The sequence below is a fragment of the Triturus cristatus genome, chromosome 10 (assembly GCF_964204655.1).
Source record: "Triturus cristatus chromosome 10, aTriCri1.1, whole genome shotgun sequence".
Classification (NCBI taxonomy): domain Eukaryota; kingdom Metazoa; phylum Chordata; class Amphibia; order Caudata; family Salamandridae; genus Triturus; species Triturus cristatus.
The window spans coordinates 641287509-641304328 of record NC_140593.1 but is presented as its reverse complement, the minus strand read 5'-3'; the positions used below and the strand labels follow the sequence as shown (position 1 = coordinate 641304328).

General features: G+C 45.6%; 1 protein-coding gene across 1 annotated transcript in view; it reads left to right on the top strand.

Annotated features, from left to right (window-relative positions):
• The window catches only part of RGS11 (regulator of G protein signaling 11), a 1592422-nt gene that overhangs the window by 431147 nt on the left and 1144455 nt on the right, over positions 1–16820 (top strand). The window lies entirely within an intron of this gene.

Below are 16820 nucleotides of genomic sequence, written 5' to 3'. Positions count from 1 at the left end.
TCCCGTTTCAACTTATAATTCAGTCACGGGGTTGTGTTAAAAATTGCTTGGACATGAAAAGGTTAAATGAGGTTGCTGTATAATAAAGCTTCCTTCGTTTAGCACCCCTGTGGTTTGTAATTAGCTGATTTCCTATTTTTCCTTCTGTATATGTTATCTCTCTCATTTTCCCAATAGGTAAACCAAATATCCTACTCTGTTCTCCCATATCCGGCAGCCTCTAATTATAAAGGTTTCGAAAAAGGCATTGGGGCGTGTAGACTCAAACTCAGTTAAACATGAGTTTGAGCCTCCACTATTATCCAAAAGACACTAACTGCAAGCCCCTCCAAGGTTAACCCATTAAAGTCCCTTTTCATACCAACTGGTTCTTACATATACAAGATAAAAATTATTATTACGAGATGCCCCTTTCCTACAGAGACTCACCTCTAAGGCAGCGTTGCACATAGCAAGCATCCACACATGGGTAGGAATCAATCAGTCTGACCTGCATTTGAGCAATCGAGCAGTACTATGTTTGATGTAATTATTAAAATTTTGATAGCTGAAAAAAAATACAATTGTGTTTTTATATATGTGTTATCTGGGTATATGTATCACTGCGGGAGAGATTGTTGAGTCCAGAGGAAGGTGGTCCAAGTTTATGTTTACCACTGAATGTGGCACTATATGTGGATATGTGGCACTGATTTCTAGTTAAATTTGGGGACAGTTGAGTGTGGATTGTTGAGGATGGCAGTGAATGCCTGTCTGATTGGATCCAAATTGAATTGGGTGCCAAAGGGAGATCTATTTGACTTTACAAGTCATGTTTAGTGCCCTGTCTCTGGTTTACTGGTGGGCCCTCTCTATTCCTCTCTATTTGGAGGAATGCCGGCTACCAGTGTCTGAGTCTGTATTCAGGTCAGCAGCACAAAAGGATGCTGTGGCCTCCAGGGCCTGCTTCCTCTTGTGAATCACATGCTTCAAGTCAGGGGATGGGACAACTGCTGCTTCGGGGAGGATCAGTGCTGTTTGTGCACTCGACTGCACTTCCAGGATATCGCAGTCCAGCCGGGGTCAGATGGTGAGGAATCACCCTGTGTCACCAGCCCATTCCCAGGCCTCAGTCGGCTCTGTGAAGGATTTTCCACAAGGACCACGCACAGTTGTGCGGGGAAGAGAAGAAAGTATTGGAGATGAAGCTTTATGTGTTGAAAGGCAGCCCTTTTACGCTGCACGGCCAGCGTATAATCTTGGAACAAAATCACACAATGATTGTCTACCATCAGGGAGCTTGCAGCTTTAGGCACGCCAAGTATGGCGTTTCTGTCTTTGAAGTGCAGGAGCTTGAGAACCACAAGGCACTGAGGTGACCATAGTGCAAGCCTGCGAGTTTTCACCCTGAATTCCTTCTCGATAGAGAAAAAGGCCAGCAAGACATCAAAGGTTGTGAGGGCCCTGATCCAGGTTTCCATGTAGGCAACTGCATCCTGTCTCTCCATATTTTTAAGGAGGCCCACAAGATGAAGGTTGCTCCTGTGTGAGTGCCCCTCTGCATCGTCAGCTCAATCCTCCATCAGTTTAACACGATCCTTTACCAATTGCAGACTCTTCTGAGTGTTCTCCGACCCTGGTCGGAGATCAATCAGCCTGCGTTCAGTATCAGTCACTCAGTCCGCTAGCTTTCTGCGGTCGTCGCGGATGATATTATCTTTTATTCCCAAAGAACTAAGCTTGTTTTCCATAGATAGTCCCAACAGATCAACTGATGCCAGAACTATATCTAATTTATCCTCAGCAGTTGCTTGTTGTGCTGCCGGTGGATATAGCCTCAGTCTTTGTGGCCACATGGTCCCCAGCACATGGAACCTGGGCAGGTGCAGCAGACCTAAGACATCCCATCTCATAGGGCATCTAAGCAGTGCAAGGGCAGGTAGAGGTAGAAATGCGCTTGCTGATGAGATGAACCAGGTTAATACAGTTGATGGTCCCATGCCTGAGGCAGAACCTGTGTATCCAAAGGAGGTGCCTCCACGGCCCACAACAGCCCTCAGACAAGAGACAAGCTCTATTGACCTCACTACACAAGAAGGGCAGGTCCCTACTCTTAGATAAAAGAGCTGGAAAACTTCACTAAAAAAAGATGAAAAAGAAGGGGAGGTGGGGAGTTTATTAGTTTGATTTGGGAAAGGAAAAGTAGAAGAACTGAGAAAAAAGCTCACTGAAAATTCCAAGAAATGTTTGATTGCCTAATACATAGTAGCATGCTTCGACATTGGGCCTCTGACACATCTAGGTGCAGACCAACACTAAAGAAAAACCTAGAATTTCTCGTCTGAGGGATCCCTGTTGCAAAAACAATTACATTTAAAACTGTTTGAGAGGGTGCATGTAAATTTTTTGTTATTGGCCCCCCTCGACAGGGTTAAAAAAAAAAAATTGGGTATGTAGCAGGTCATACATCTCCATTACCCCCTCTGCCTCTACCAACTTGTTTACGCCACTTAATACCATCCTAATTGGTCACTGGCTTTCCTCAGGATACTGATCCCTCTTTATGAACCTAGTCACTCTAAGTTTTTTTCAAACTGGAATCACAGGACCTATATGCGGCTTTACTTGCCTTTAGGTAGACACACTCATGATGCATACCAGAGTCTCATTTTAGCATCTCCAAATTTCAGCTCAGAGTGGGAACACCGCCCTATAGTCAAACTTGCATCAAAGTACACCATCTCCTCTATAGCTACTCTTCACCCTGTGACGGTAGACAAGCACACCTACAAAACAGTAGACTCACCAGACAATAAAGTAGTCTCGTGATTACAGCCTACAGCCACGGACAGGAGCAGCCTCTGAGGGGAATAGAGCAGCCGGCTAATCCAGAAGGAGCGGACATGAGCAGGAAGGAAGGTCCTCCAGAGACAGTCCAGACGACCAGAAGGCCACTCTCTTGTGGAGTGGGAGGAGTGCAGTTAAGGTCCTGAGAAGGTACGCAAAGCCGAGTCAATCGTACCCAGGCTCTAGGCTCAGTGTGAGCCCCTCCTCCCTACCTAGCAGATCTCAGGTGCACTGCTAGTTGCTAATGTCTGTCCCCCTAGTCCATCAACCGCGTGGCCACCCCAGGCGGGGCTCATCTTCAGCTACAGGGGCCCCAGTGTCTATCACCACATCAGGGTGAGCCCCAACCTCAGCCACATGGCCACTCTGCCGTGCTCCTGTAAAGAGGGAAGGGGAAGCTGGAGGGGCGAGTAACAGCAGCCTCAGCCAGATGCCCACTCCAGGCAACCCTGGTGTGGTAGAGGTCGCCCCTCCCGGCTCATCCTCTCACGCTGTGGCAGATGAGGCCTTCCAGGCCGTTCAGGTCAGCCTGCTGCTGGAGCCAGGTCACAGCACGCAACCTAAGCTCCAGAGGTTGCGGTGCCAGCGATCCCCCATTGGTTAGTCCCTGCTGTTCCTCCGCTTCAGGTAGAGGATAGGGCAAAAATCTGGGGGCATCCACTTCAGTATCCTCTATCAGTCTCTGATGTCATCCAGTGCGAGCTTCCATACACAGCGCCCTTGCCTCTCCTTGCACCTAGGCAGCCGCCCAGATCATGCACTGAAACCTCCCGCAGCCCTACTCCATCCCGTGTCATAGGCCAACTGCCGCAGGCCAACTCCTCAGACTGCCACCTGGTAAGGCAGGGTACAGCCCATGAGTACAGACCACTGTACTCGGCCTTCTTGCCATCCCACAGCTCATCACTGCTAGTCTGCTTTCCTCAGCCTCCCTAATGGCTGAACACAGAGCCACAAATTCCTCTGCTTCTCCCCCTCAAGGCATGTGCCAGGGGAGATGCGTGGCACAGAAAACTGCTGTCAGCCACCAGGATTAGATTTCCCCACCCGGAGGCTCTGGAGAATCAGTCTGCCATCTTTGCCCACCAGGCCATGCACTCTTGAGACCGTGATCACTTACTAACAATGACAATACTGTAAAACCTCTGTTCTGGTGGAAGCACGTGTTTGAGACCCATATAATCAAGTGTTGCAAGTCTGCCTGCAGAAATGTGCATATAGGTCACAGGATGATCATTTGGGCTTTTCCCATTTAGCATTCGGAAAACCCAGCACCTTGAGAAATGTTCCCATGTGAGAGCCATCCTTGCTGTGAAATTGCATGAGGTTTGGCAGGATGTTCCAGTGGTTGTTACCACCATTCAGCCTTTGTAAATCAGGGCCAATATCAAGTAAGTTGGCATTGAAATTGCAAGTAATTAGCCATAGTGTGTTTCCATATTCCAGCCTTAATGCTCTTAACATTGGGAGGAGAACATATAAGGATCTTTTCCAGAGTAATGGGTTAGGATGGGTATACATGCTGCTGACTATTAAGTGCATGGCTTGACTATGGCTGTTGGTTTTAGCAAGTTGAACTTTAAAAATCATCATCCCCTTTTCTTATTGAAATTGAGTTTATTCCTAAGCAGCTATTGAGATATATTGTTGTCCCTCCAGAAGGTTGATCTCCATGTCGTGAGGGAATGGCAGGGGAGGAAAACTCTAGATGACTAGTCCACGAGATAGAGGCCGTTGCCCACATCAGATGTATCCATATCTGGACGATTGGTTAATAAAGGGCGCATCGTATCAAGACACTCAAGAATCCTTGGAATGTTGCATGAATCTCTTTCACTTTCTGGGTTTACGAATAAACATGGACAAATCTTCTCTAATTCCGTCCCAGTCTCTTCAATTTCTAGGAGCCTTATTATGAACAAGCGAAGCAAAAGCGTACCCTTCAGAGGAACGCATCCAGAAGATTTTGAAGCTGACTTCACAACTAAAGAAAAGAAAGTCCACTTCTGTAAGGATATTCAAATCATTGTTGGGGATGATGTCATCCTGCATCCCCTTAGTTCTGAATTGCCGGCTCCACATGCGGCCTCTTCAAGAACGTCTCGACCTTCAATGGGTGCAACATCAAGGTTCCTTCGAGGATCAGATCCTCATCAATCCACAAATAAAGAAAGCATTGTCATGGTGGGGAATAAGAGAGAACTTAACAGAAGGTCTGCTCTTTGAGCCCCAATCTCCCAGTTATATAAAGACAACAGACGCCTCCCTGCAAGGATGGGGAGCTCACCTTCAAGACCTGGAAATTCAAGGACATTGGTGCAAACAAGAGGCTCAATTGCACATCAACCTATTGGAGCTAATAATAGTGTTCTTAGGCCTCCAGGCCTTTCTCCCCTGGATTCACGATTCACCAGTCCTAGTCAGAACAGACAGCACAACAACAATGTTTTATCTAATAAAACAAGGGGGAACAAGATCAAAGTGCCTATCGGCGCAAGCTCAAGAAATTTGGAAATGGCTTCTAGTGCACAATATCTCTTTGCAAGTTCAACATGTCCCCGGAATTCACAACACAAGAGCAGATGTGCTAAGCAGATCAGCAGGCGTTTTTCATGAATGGGAACCGAATAAGGATCAACTCATTCAAGTATTTCACTTATGGGGCACTCCGGCTCTGGACCTGTTTGCCAATCGAAACAACAGAAAATGCAAACAGTTCGCAATCAGATTCCCTCAACCAGGATCTTGGGGGAATGCTGTTCAGCTCTGTTGATCAGGAATGTTCGCATATGCATCTCCCCCATTTCCACTGATCCCAAAAATGCTCAGAAAAATAACATCGGAACCATGTCACTTAATTCTGATAGCCCCGGCATGGCCGAGAAAATTCTGGTTCTCGGAGCTCCTTCAGCTGTCAGTGACTCCCAGAGTGCAGTTTCCTCTAATTCAAAATCTAATTTCCAAGAACAGGGGGCAAGTTCTTCATCCCCAGTTGGCCTCGCTGAACTTGTCGGCATGGAACCTCATGAGCACGAATTTCAGTCCTTAAATATTCCCCAAGAATGCAGAGATATCATCTCTCACTCTCGTGTAATTTCCACAAATCAAATCAAATGAAATCAAAAATAACTTTATTCGGTTTCATTCATAAAAAACATAAAAGTTACATAGCATCCATATCACCTAAAAACATGATATAAAATTACATGTAATTCATAACAATACAGTGAGTAAAAGGTAACCCCACAGATAAAATTCATATACTAAACATAAATCATAACAGCTGGGGGAGCATGCCGCTAGATAAAAATACTAATTTTCCAGACATGCCCGCGTTTTCACAGTGGATTTCAAAAAACCCAAGATTAAATAAATACAGTCTGCCTTCATCAGTTGCAGATACAAGAGCGCTGGGAGGACCTGGTTTAAATTTAGCTTCTTTAAAAGGGGGGTTAAAAAATATCTCCATGGTACCTCGTAGAATTTGCAAAATATCATAAAGTGTAGCAAGTCCAGCGGAGACTCACCGTGATAGCCGCAGGGTGCTAACACCTGGCCTCTGCTGCACCCTTTTGGGACAGCGAGTAGCAAATGAAACAGACCCACACCAAATCTGGCCAGTAAAAACCGCTCATATGTGGACAAGGACCCAAGGAGATGTGGCTCTGTTGATGGGTTTGTTTTTAGCATCAGAAATTTGCGAACTCTAGGTTTTCGCACTTCTAACTCATCTCTTTCTAACTTCCTTAAGCTGCTGAAAGCATTCTTAACAAACTCCACATCCTTTTGTACAATCAAATCAGGCATTAAGAAGAGTTTGGGGCGCCCCAGCTCTTCAAAGCACCCTCTAATATATTTCAGCCATGGTATACGAGACATGTGATCAAGGCTTATACAATCGATTATGATCCGTTGGCTGAGGGCTAACTCCTTATTCAGCCAACACTTGAGCCAGAACACTAGAGGGCGCAGAGCCAAAGTATCACATAAAAAAGGTACCCCCAATTCCTCGTGAGCCACCATGTTCGATAAGCCGCTTGGCACACCCAACAAGCACTTTAAAAATAAATTCTCAACCACTTGTAATGCATCTGTACTAATGTACCCCAAGTTTCACTGCCATAGCACCCTGTTGCTATGCTTTTGGCCTGGTAAACTTTCAACATGGCTGCAATTGAGCGCTTACCCATCTTTGCAGCAAAGTTGAAAATAGCAGCGTTTACCCTGGTGAGCTCACCCTTTTTCTTCTGCATGAGCGGCCCCCACTTCAGCCGATCATCCACTAAAACACCCAAATAAGAGAAGACGGACGTCAGAGGGACCTTCTCGGGGCCTACAGAAAAAAAAAACTTTTTCTTGGGCCATGTCCCCACCTGCATTATATATGATTTAGCGTTATTTATTGCTAGATCTCGTGCCCCCATAAAATCTAAAAAGGTGTCAAGCAACGATTGAAGTCCCCTAGAGGTTCTAGCTATAAGGACCGCATCATCTGCTTATAGGAGGATAGGGAGATCCCGTCGACCCACATATGGGAAGTCTACCCCTGTGTTAACCAACACTCTATCCAGATCATTTAAGTAGAGGTTGAACAAGAAAGTGGCCAGGATGCAGCCTTGCCGTACACCCCTGCCAGTTTTAAAATCCCTAGAGACACGAAGATCCTGAGCATATCTAACGTTCGCCTTGGTAGCCCTGTGCATGTCCTCAAGGACATTAACGATGTTGTCCTCCACCCCCATGGCCCTCATGGACTGCCACAGCTTGACCCGGTTAACGCAGTCAAATGAGGATGAAAGGTCCATGAAGGCCAGGTAGATCGAACCTGGGCGGGCAATCGTGTACTTGCCGAGGATCATGTAAAGGTTAAGGCATTGGGCCACAGTTGACTGCCCAGGACGAAACCCGTTCTGGATTTCAGAGATTATATTATGCTCCTCTGCCCAGGTAGCTAATCTTTCTAATATCACCCTTCCTATGACCTTTACCACTGAGTCAAGGAGGGAGATCGGTCTGTAGCAATAAGTGCTATTTCGATCCCCCTTCTTGAACACCGGCACAATAGTCGAGGTGGCCCAAGAATCAGGGCAGCCATCCTTGGCTACAACATCAAACATGGCCACAAGAACCGGTGCTCAGAAAAGTGGATCTGATTTGAAGAGATCCGGTGGGATACCGTCCTCCTTGTTACCTGTCAGGCCGGCAATCCCAGCCTCGACCTCCTTCTGCTCGAAAACCACAATGGCAATATCAGCCGCCCTAGCTGGCTTTTGAGGTTGGTCTATACAGCCCTTGAACATAGATTCCTCGGTGATGTGGGAACCTATGTCACTGGCTGGATCTTTCTTAAATAGCGGACTATTGACAATACCCCAGAAACTTGAACTGTTACCTAGCGTGCACGTCTCTAGCAGCTCCCTCCAGGCTTCCTCCTTCAGAGCACCCCTGCGAAAAGCCAAAACCTGCTTATATTCTTTACGACAGGCACGTTTCAGTGGTGATTTTCAGAACCTCCTTTCGCGCCGCCTGGGTGCAGGATGAATCAAACCATCTAGGGTTTAAGTTAACCACCCTAGATGCGGGTACACTTAATAGTTCCCCTACCATACTGGTAATAACATTAAAGGCACTGTGGACATCCCTCGAAGAGGTACCCTACGCGACACAGAGTGCTAGTTCAGCAGCACATGAGGTTCTTACTGTACTGAATGTCATCAGGAGAAACCTGCGACCATTTAAGACGGCGCTTACCGTCTGTTGATTGTATTGTGCCCGGTATCACCACCCTAGATTTGCTAAGAAAGAGTGGGCCACTCAATTGCACGCAGAGAGGATTATGGTCGCTATAGACACTTTCCTTAATGGTAAACCCGCTAAAAAAGGACTGAAGGGTAGATGAAATTAAAATATAATCGATGAAGGATACGCTACCTCTCCCGTTAAAAGAAGGAACACGAGCTTTACTATGTGGGGCAGAGAGGGACATTAATGTCATTAAATCGAATTTATTAAGTAAATTATTCAAGACTTCTCCCTGGGTAGAGTGATCAAAGTGGAACTCCCTCATTCGGGGGCAGCCCAAATCAGCCATCCTGGTATACCTCGGATCTCCACAGGGGTGTATGTTAAAATTACCCAGCACCATTAAGTTGTGTGATATAGAGCCACATGTCTTATATATGAACCCAGCTGGGCGATGTTACATTCCCCCATAGTAAATGACGTTGCATCATAAAAGTTTATCAGGCTCATGCTAGTAGCCCCCTTCTTTAATACAATAGCTTTAAGACCCAGCGTCGACGAAAGAAGCGTCTGGATCCGGCAATCCACTGCCATTGATATATAAGTAACCAGACCACCATTAGCTCTACCGCATGCTGATGGTGATGCAGGGACAAAGAAAGCCTTAAATCCCTCCAAAAATAAGTTACTATTCACCAACCAAGTCTCCTGGAAACAGATCACTGAAAATTGCCTAACAAACTTCTCCCAGGTGGGATCCTTGACTGTCAACCAGACCTGCAATATTCCACGACAGGATATTTTTATTGGGTGCACTGGGGACCAACACATTTTGCTCTGCAGGGGGATAAACCTTCTGCTGAGCATTTATCTCTGTGGGGGGGTTTGCAGAATTATGTAGTCAATCACACTCCTCCAGCCTAGATAGTGTGGAAAATCTATTAAATAACTCTAAAGGGGGACAAGATTGGGCCCGGTTGATTGAATTTGACTGTGTACAACTTGTGGACACCATTGGTATTGTGCTGCAGAGGGTTTTTGAAACCATCTTTCTTGGGGAAACTCCCTATAACTAGACCCCGAGGTATACCTGCGTGTGTCTACTTTATAAAAGAAATCCTAACGGAAGTGCCTGTACATCCCCCCCCCCAGATTTCCTTGACCTGCCTATCCAGCCAACTTGTCACACCATAATGATGTGTCATTCAGCCCTTAATCCCACTGTGGTATTATTAGATAACCAGTGCAGTAATTTATTTTTGAGCTGATAAAAATCCTCGCTAATGCCCTTGGGGAGCGGTGGCACATTCCCCAAAATCACTACATAGGGGGTAGATTCTGGTGGGAGATGAATGGCAGGAAAGCGCTGAAATTCTTCCACTGGCTGTCCCTGTGTGCCCGCTGTACGACCCCCTATGGATTGGTAACCCAACCCATGCTGCTGTGCAGTCAAACTTCTACTGGGTACCTGGCTATCCCTGGGACCTACTGCCTCCCCCCGAACTGTATGAATAGACGGACACTGACTATGTGGCTGTTCCCTGACAGCAATCTCTGGGCATGTAGACAAACCTGTGTCAATTGTGTCAATTGCTGGGCTCAGTCCTATATTATTACTAGGCACGCTTGGGATCGCCGGTTCATCCGACCGATTATGTGCTGATAGACTTTTCTCGATCGAGGTTAACCTCTTGAGAATGGGACCTAGCTTAATATCCAGCATACTACTCAAAATAGCTTGGAGCGTTTCTGGTACCACCGTAGAGTCTAAATTCGTGGCCACCGGCCCAGAAACCATGGTCCTGATTGCTGGCTTGGGGACTGGCTTAGTAGCTGGGTTGGATTTATATTTCTAAGCTTTGCCCCCAGTTGTTTGAAGTTTTCTTTTAATACTCCCACTGGTCCCAGGAGCCCCCTTTGCGAGTGGTTGGAGACTCTTACTGCCTGGATTTTAATGTGTAACTGTGAGGTTTTGTGGGGCATTACCGTCTTGCCTTTGTGAGCAATGGGTGACACTACCCCCTGTTTTCTATTATAATGGTAGGAGAAAGGGGCCTATACGTGGCCTGAAGCGGGGCATCTGGTATGGAAAGTAACTCAACATCAGCCTGAGATCCATCACTAGACCATGGGCAGATGGATAAGCTCAGGGATTCCGTGATAGCTCCCAGGGGTGTGCTGGGGTAACTGCAGATGGACACAAACTACTAGATGGCGATCTAGAAAGACACCTATTCACTACTACACTCTCTTTGTCAATCACAGCAGCTGCCCTCAGCAGAAATGATTCCATGGTTGTAACAGTGGCGTTCGTACTAGCTTTTGCCCCTATTGGGGCCAATGGTGTCTTCCGCGTCTCCATACCGCTTTGTTTCTTTTTAAACTACGTCAATGATAATACAATGAAGCACATTAATAAGGACAGGTATGGCAAATAGATTGATGATCTTGTAGTTTTAGGGATCCCCGTACTATTAGACCAACAATACTAGACCAACAATACTGCTGCGGCCCCCTGCCGCTAGTCTGTAGATGTCCGTATTAGTCTGTGTTTAACTGGCCAAAGTTGATGTACACACATCAAGCAGAATATGCTTACCTCCTTCAAACAGTGTCCACGTGTCCTGTAAGCCCAGATAGCCACATCAGTAAATGCTGGACACCGAGCGCCGATAAAACAGCCAAGAGGGGTGGCCCAGCTCAGCCTCGGCCTAGCGTGGACGGATGCCCGCGTGCCTCCCGCGCTGCAGTAGCCCTGTTCCTCTTTTGAGCGCCTCCCGGCGCTGTCAGCTGGCGCGAGCGGCGTGCACGCCGCTTGGGATGCTGGGGTTTGTAGTCTCTTATTCCTGGTCTCTGCCCTCCTCACTCGTGACCAGGAAAACCAGCACTTGACCCCCACTGACTCCGGCGGCGGTGGCGATGGCGGCAGAGAAAGCAACAAGCAGCAACCTCCTCTAGCGGCCAATGAGCACGTCCAAGCAGGCGTTCAGGTAACTTATGTGGCGAAGTGGAAAAGGTTTTGCCAATGCTGTTCATCACAATCTCTTCACACCTTGCACTCATCTCCAGAACAAGTTCTTCCTTACCTATTGCATTTAGCCAAGGCAGGCCTTTCTCATGCATCTGTCAAAGTGCATCTTGCTGCCATTTCAAGATATCGCAGAAGACCGAATCAACCATCTCTTTGGTCTCAGATAGTGATAAAGGAATTCTTGAAAGGATTATTCAGAGTTTTCACTCCAATTAAACATCCGTCAGTGCCGTGGCAACTTAACACAGTCCTAGCACAGCTCATTAAACCACCTTTCGAACCAATTCACAAAGCTGAGCTGCAGTTTGTATCTTAGAAGGTGGCTTTACTCCTAGCTCTAACGTCAGCCAGAAGGGTCAGTGAGATTCAGGCTTTTTCCATCACAGAGCCGTTTCTTCAGTTCAAAACAGACAAGGTGATCCTAAGAACAAATCCTTCTGAAAGTCCCTTCGGATTTTCACCTCAATGAGCCTGTTGTTCTGCCCACATATTTTAAAGACCCATCTTCTGCAGCGGAAAAATCTTTGCACACATTGGATATCAAGAGGTGTTTAAAATGTTATATTGCCAAAACAAAGTCCTTTGGAAAGACAAATCAATTGTTAAAAGTGTTTGCTGGTCCCAGAAAAGGTTTGGCTCTGTCAAGGACTAGCATATCCAGATGGATAATCTCAGCCATTACTTTATGCCACAAGAAAGCCAGAAGTCCTTTACACTCCACAGTTCGAGCTCACTCAACCAGACTTCAGCCGCATTGTTTGTGGGAGTATCGCTCCCGGATATTTGAAGAGCGGCAACGTGGACGAATATCCACACGTTTACCAGGCACTACTGTCTGGACACTGCTTGGAAAGCAGATTCAGCGGTGGGACAAGCCGTACTACGTCACCTATTTCATTAAGGCATTTTCCTTATAATTTCAAAAAAATTCAGTTTTTTCTTGCTAATGTTTTCTTAAATGTTACATTGGATAGTAATCACTAATGCATCTTTGGTTTTTATATATTATGTTACAAGATGGTACATGCTGAGACACACAATCCATTCTATCTTCTAGAGGATATATTAACCTTGCAATGAGGAAGCAGAGCCTTAGGAAACAAGGGTTCTATCCTGGAATCGCTTCCTTGTATGAGTACTGCTCTCTATTCTGATACAAGCATGTGAATCTATGAAAGATTCAATACTGGAGAAAAAATAAGTTACTTACCGGTACACTATGGTTCTCCAGTATTGATATCTTTCATAGATTCACATGCAGCCCGCCCGCCTCCCCGTTTCTCAGGTAGGCCATTTTTATCTCTGGATGCTTCCTTGGCTCACACTATGGGCTGGAAATCTGAGGTATGATGGCTCTGCTGGAGATTGTGATCTCAGGGCTGGCGTCTCATTGGCTGGCATTGGGTCCACATAATGATGGTACTGGGCTACCAAAGTCTATGCTTATCTATGGTATCTATGCACTTTTTTCTTTTTACTGTTATTTATTTCCTTTGGGGATGATACAAGCATGTGAATCTATGAAAGATATCAATACTGGAGAACCATAGTGTACAGGTAAGTTACTAGTTTTTTCTTCAAAACAGTCAAATGGTTCACTCCTGGTGTTTGTCCTTGCAGTAGTGCAGATTTACAACATTCATGAATTCACAAGAATTTACAGAAGTAGGTTAGAAAATTGTACTCCTAGAAAATATTTGTGAACTGCATTTTAGCACTGGCAAACACTCATGTGTAGATTTCTTCATGTGTAAATCTTTTGGGCTCTAACAAGTTCACTTTCCCACCAACCATTTTTCCCCAACCTTGCAAGAAGTTTTACTTCTGCCCTTGTTAGGAGTAAATTTCCAACCTTTCTTCATATGGGAAAATATTAGAGACAAGCTGATAAAAGCCCATAAAACATGAAGTTAGTAGGCTTGCACAGAGTCAAAAGTGCATTGCAATCATGGGGAACTATTGTTTACCATTACCTCCAGCCCCAGTATGTAGATCTACCGAAAGGAGGCAAAACAAGGGATTTGCTTGTATTGAAACCCTACTATGGTATGAGCTCTGGCATAATCAGAGAGGTTATCATCAGAGCTTTTATATTATGAGATTGCTGCCATAATTTGTCACCGCACTACATGGCACAAGTGAATTTTGTTACAGGACAAATAGTTTTATGAAGTAACCTGCGCCGTGGCCAAGTAGATATTTAAATAAATTTTACACCCCTGATACTGGATCCCTGAATCTTCATCTAATCATAATTTGATGCATTCAGATGTTAAATACATTTAGTGCAGGGTTACACGTTGACAGGTTTTGGTCGTGAAACCAAAATGTAACCACTTTCTTCAGGACTCAGTTATATCTCCCACAAAAGTACATAAAGCCAGGTATCACTTGTATTGGGAGTCTGTTACCTCAGGTCCGTTGTTCCTTGATAAGCGGATCCCAATTATTTGACATGGGACCATTCTTTGAAGGTTCCTCATGTTATATTGGCAGTGGGGCTACTTTTAAACTATCAATCATTGATTGATTGATTGACTACACATGGATGCATAGAAGCAAAATGCTTGCACTGAAGGTCCAGGAAGTTTTTAACATAATCCTGAGACTGAAATAAAGAGGAACCCTAATGAATATCAAGCGTTGGGACTTATGGATTATTCATGTATATACCAAAGAAAGGTCCAAAGTCAAGATGATGTTGACTCAGACTTGATTTTATTTAAAAGGAGCCCCATTGATGACATAACATTTGAAACCTTCATAGACACGCACAATCCGTGTTTACCCATGACAACAAAAAATCAGCATTTGAGAGCCAGACATCAGCACAGTTCGGGCACTCTGGGCAGGGGTGCATGTCCATCACCATGTGAGGGACTTTTCCTTCCCAACAGTTACATCATGTTTTAAATTAAAAATAGCTTATTAAATACTGTATAATGAAATAATAAATATGTACTTTATTTTTGGATTATTTTTTTTAATTAATTTATATTTTATTATATTTTTAACTATGTTAAATATTCAAATTTAATGTAACATTATTTTCTATGGGGTTGTTTTTATGTCCCTACCTCCATTAATTTCTATGGGAGGGTGTTGCAGTAACAGTGGATGGTCATGTGTAGTGCTGGACTTACTACAAAAGTGTAAGTTACACATGTAAGTTACTACAAAAGTGCAGTTTCTGAATATTGAAAAGTAGTAAACCTACTCAAAACTGTGAACTTACTCAAAAATTGAAGTTACCTTTGTGAATCTGACCCTCAATATTGCCTGTTTTAATTCCATTAAGGAAAAAAAAGAGCAAACACTTGGGGGCCCATTAGGATGTAGGGCGGATCGCCACCGCCCGCATGGCATTGGCGATCCGCCCTACATCCGTCCCCGCCCGCCACCCATTTCCCCCCCGCCATATTAGTATGGCGGGGGGACCCTGGCGGACAGAAAGGCCGTCCGCCGATTTTCCGCCAGTCACACAGGTGACCGGACGGAAAAGGGGCCTGCTATGGTGGCGGTGTCTGTTAGACACCGCCAACCATATTAGGACGGCAGCGGAAAGCTGCCTTTCGTTGCCACCACGGAAAGGCATGTGGTCCTTGCCATTTGGGCCCCGTAGCAGGCCCCCAGGAATTCTGGGGGTTGGGGGGTGCACATGGGGGGTACCTATGGTACCCCACTGCATTGGCATGCACCACATGGCAGGCACCGCGCGGTGCCTGCCACTTTGTGCATGCAAATGCACAACATGCATTTTTGGCATTGAGGCGGGTGGTGCTGGAAGCACCGCCTGCCGCAATGTCAGGAATGCGGAGTGCACCCGCCAGTATGGCGGGGGCATCCTAATACCTAATGCGGGACCGCCGCATACATAGTGGGCGGTCCCATTTCCCGGGCCTATGGCGGGCCGACAAACCATACTAATGAGCCTCTTGGACTTAAGAGCCGCTTCCTGCAGTATTTATACTGTCAATCTGTGCACACTAGCAAATGTTTCACACGTTCCCATAACCCTTGGCACGGTACACCATAAAGTTTAATTAGATGAGTACATCTTTGCTCGTCAAGAAACTACCAAAATCAGAGTTCCTTGTCAGGGCAATTATCACTATAGGAAAGACATTATATAATGAAAGGTACTGATTTCATCTTATGTAGTTTACCTATCACAAATTTAGAAGTCTCTCTCCGGATACTATTGTTATATCTGGTTATAAATATATCATCTCATCCAGTTTGATTGGTTCTTCTGCGAATATGTGAGCATGTGAAAGTAGGGGCCGTTGTGTGTCTTACTTGTGTCAATTAATCAATCAATCATGGGTTTATAGAGCACGCTACTCACCCGAGATGGTCTCAAGGTGCTGGGGGGGTGGTTGTGCAGCACCGGATCAGTCGAAGAGCCAGGTCTTGAGGCTCCTTCTGAAGGTGTGCAGGGTTGGGGAGTGTCTGACGTTGACTGGGAGCTCATTCCAGGTCTTTGCTGTGACGTAGGAGAATGCTCTTCCGCCTGCTCTGGTTCTGGAGATGCGTGGGGTCTCTGCCAGGGCGAGGTCAGCGGAGCAGAGGTTCCTTTTGGGTGCGTGGAAGGAGACTCTTTCGTTGAGGTATTTGGGTCTGATGTTGTGGAGGGATTTGTAGGCGTGGGTGAGGAGCTTGAAGGTTACTCTCTTCTTGATAGGGAGCCAGTGGAGGTCTTGTAGGTGCTGGGTCATGTGCTTGTGTCGTGGGGTTGCAAGGACGAGTCTGGCTGCGGTGTTCTGGATGGTTTGGAGCTTTTGTAGCAGGGTCTTGTTGATTCCGGCGTAGAGGGCGTTGCCATAGTCCAGTCTGCTGGCTTCCTGTTCATATGGAGGACATGTAAATCAATGTGTAATGACTCAATAGCGCATAAGTGCACTTCACAATATCCATTTTTTCTACACTTCAATCTAAGAGATTGTGTTTTTTCATCATGACCTTTTCAGGAATTGTTATCATTTATGTGTACCCTCAAAGTGTGTCTTTTTTTATTGGTAGGTGTTGTAAAATATTTCCTCATCTTGTGTTGATATCTGATACTGTGTTAAATAGTACTAGGTTTCAGAAAATGTTCTTTTCTAAATGGGGAGTGTTATAGCACCTGATACTGTTTAAGTGCTTCTTGGTGAGACACACACACTAATGTTATCTCTATGCTTGCTGTGCTGTTGGTTGGGATGATGAAGACATTTTCTCA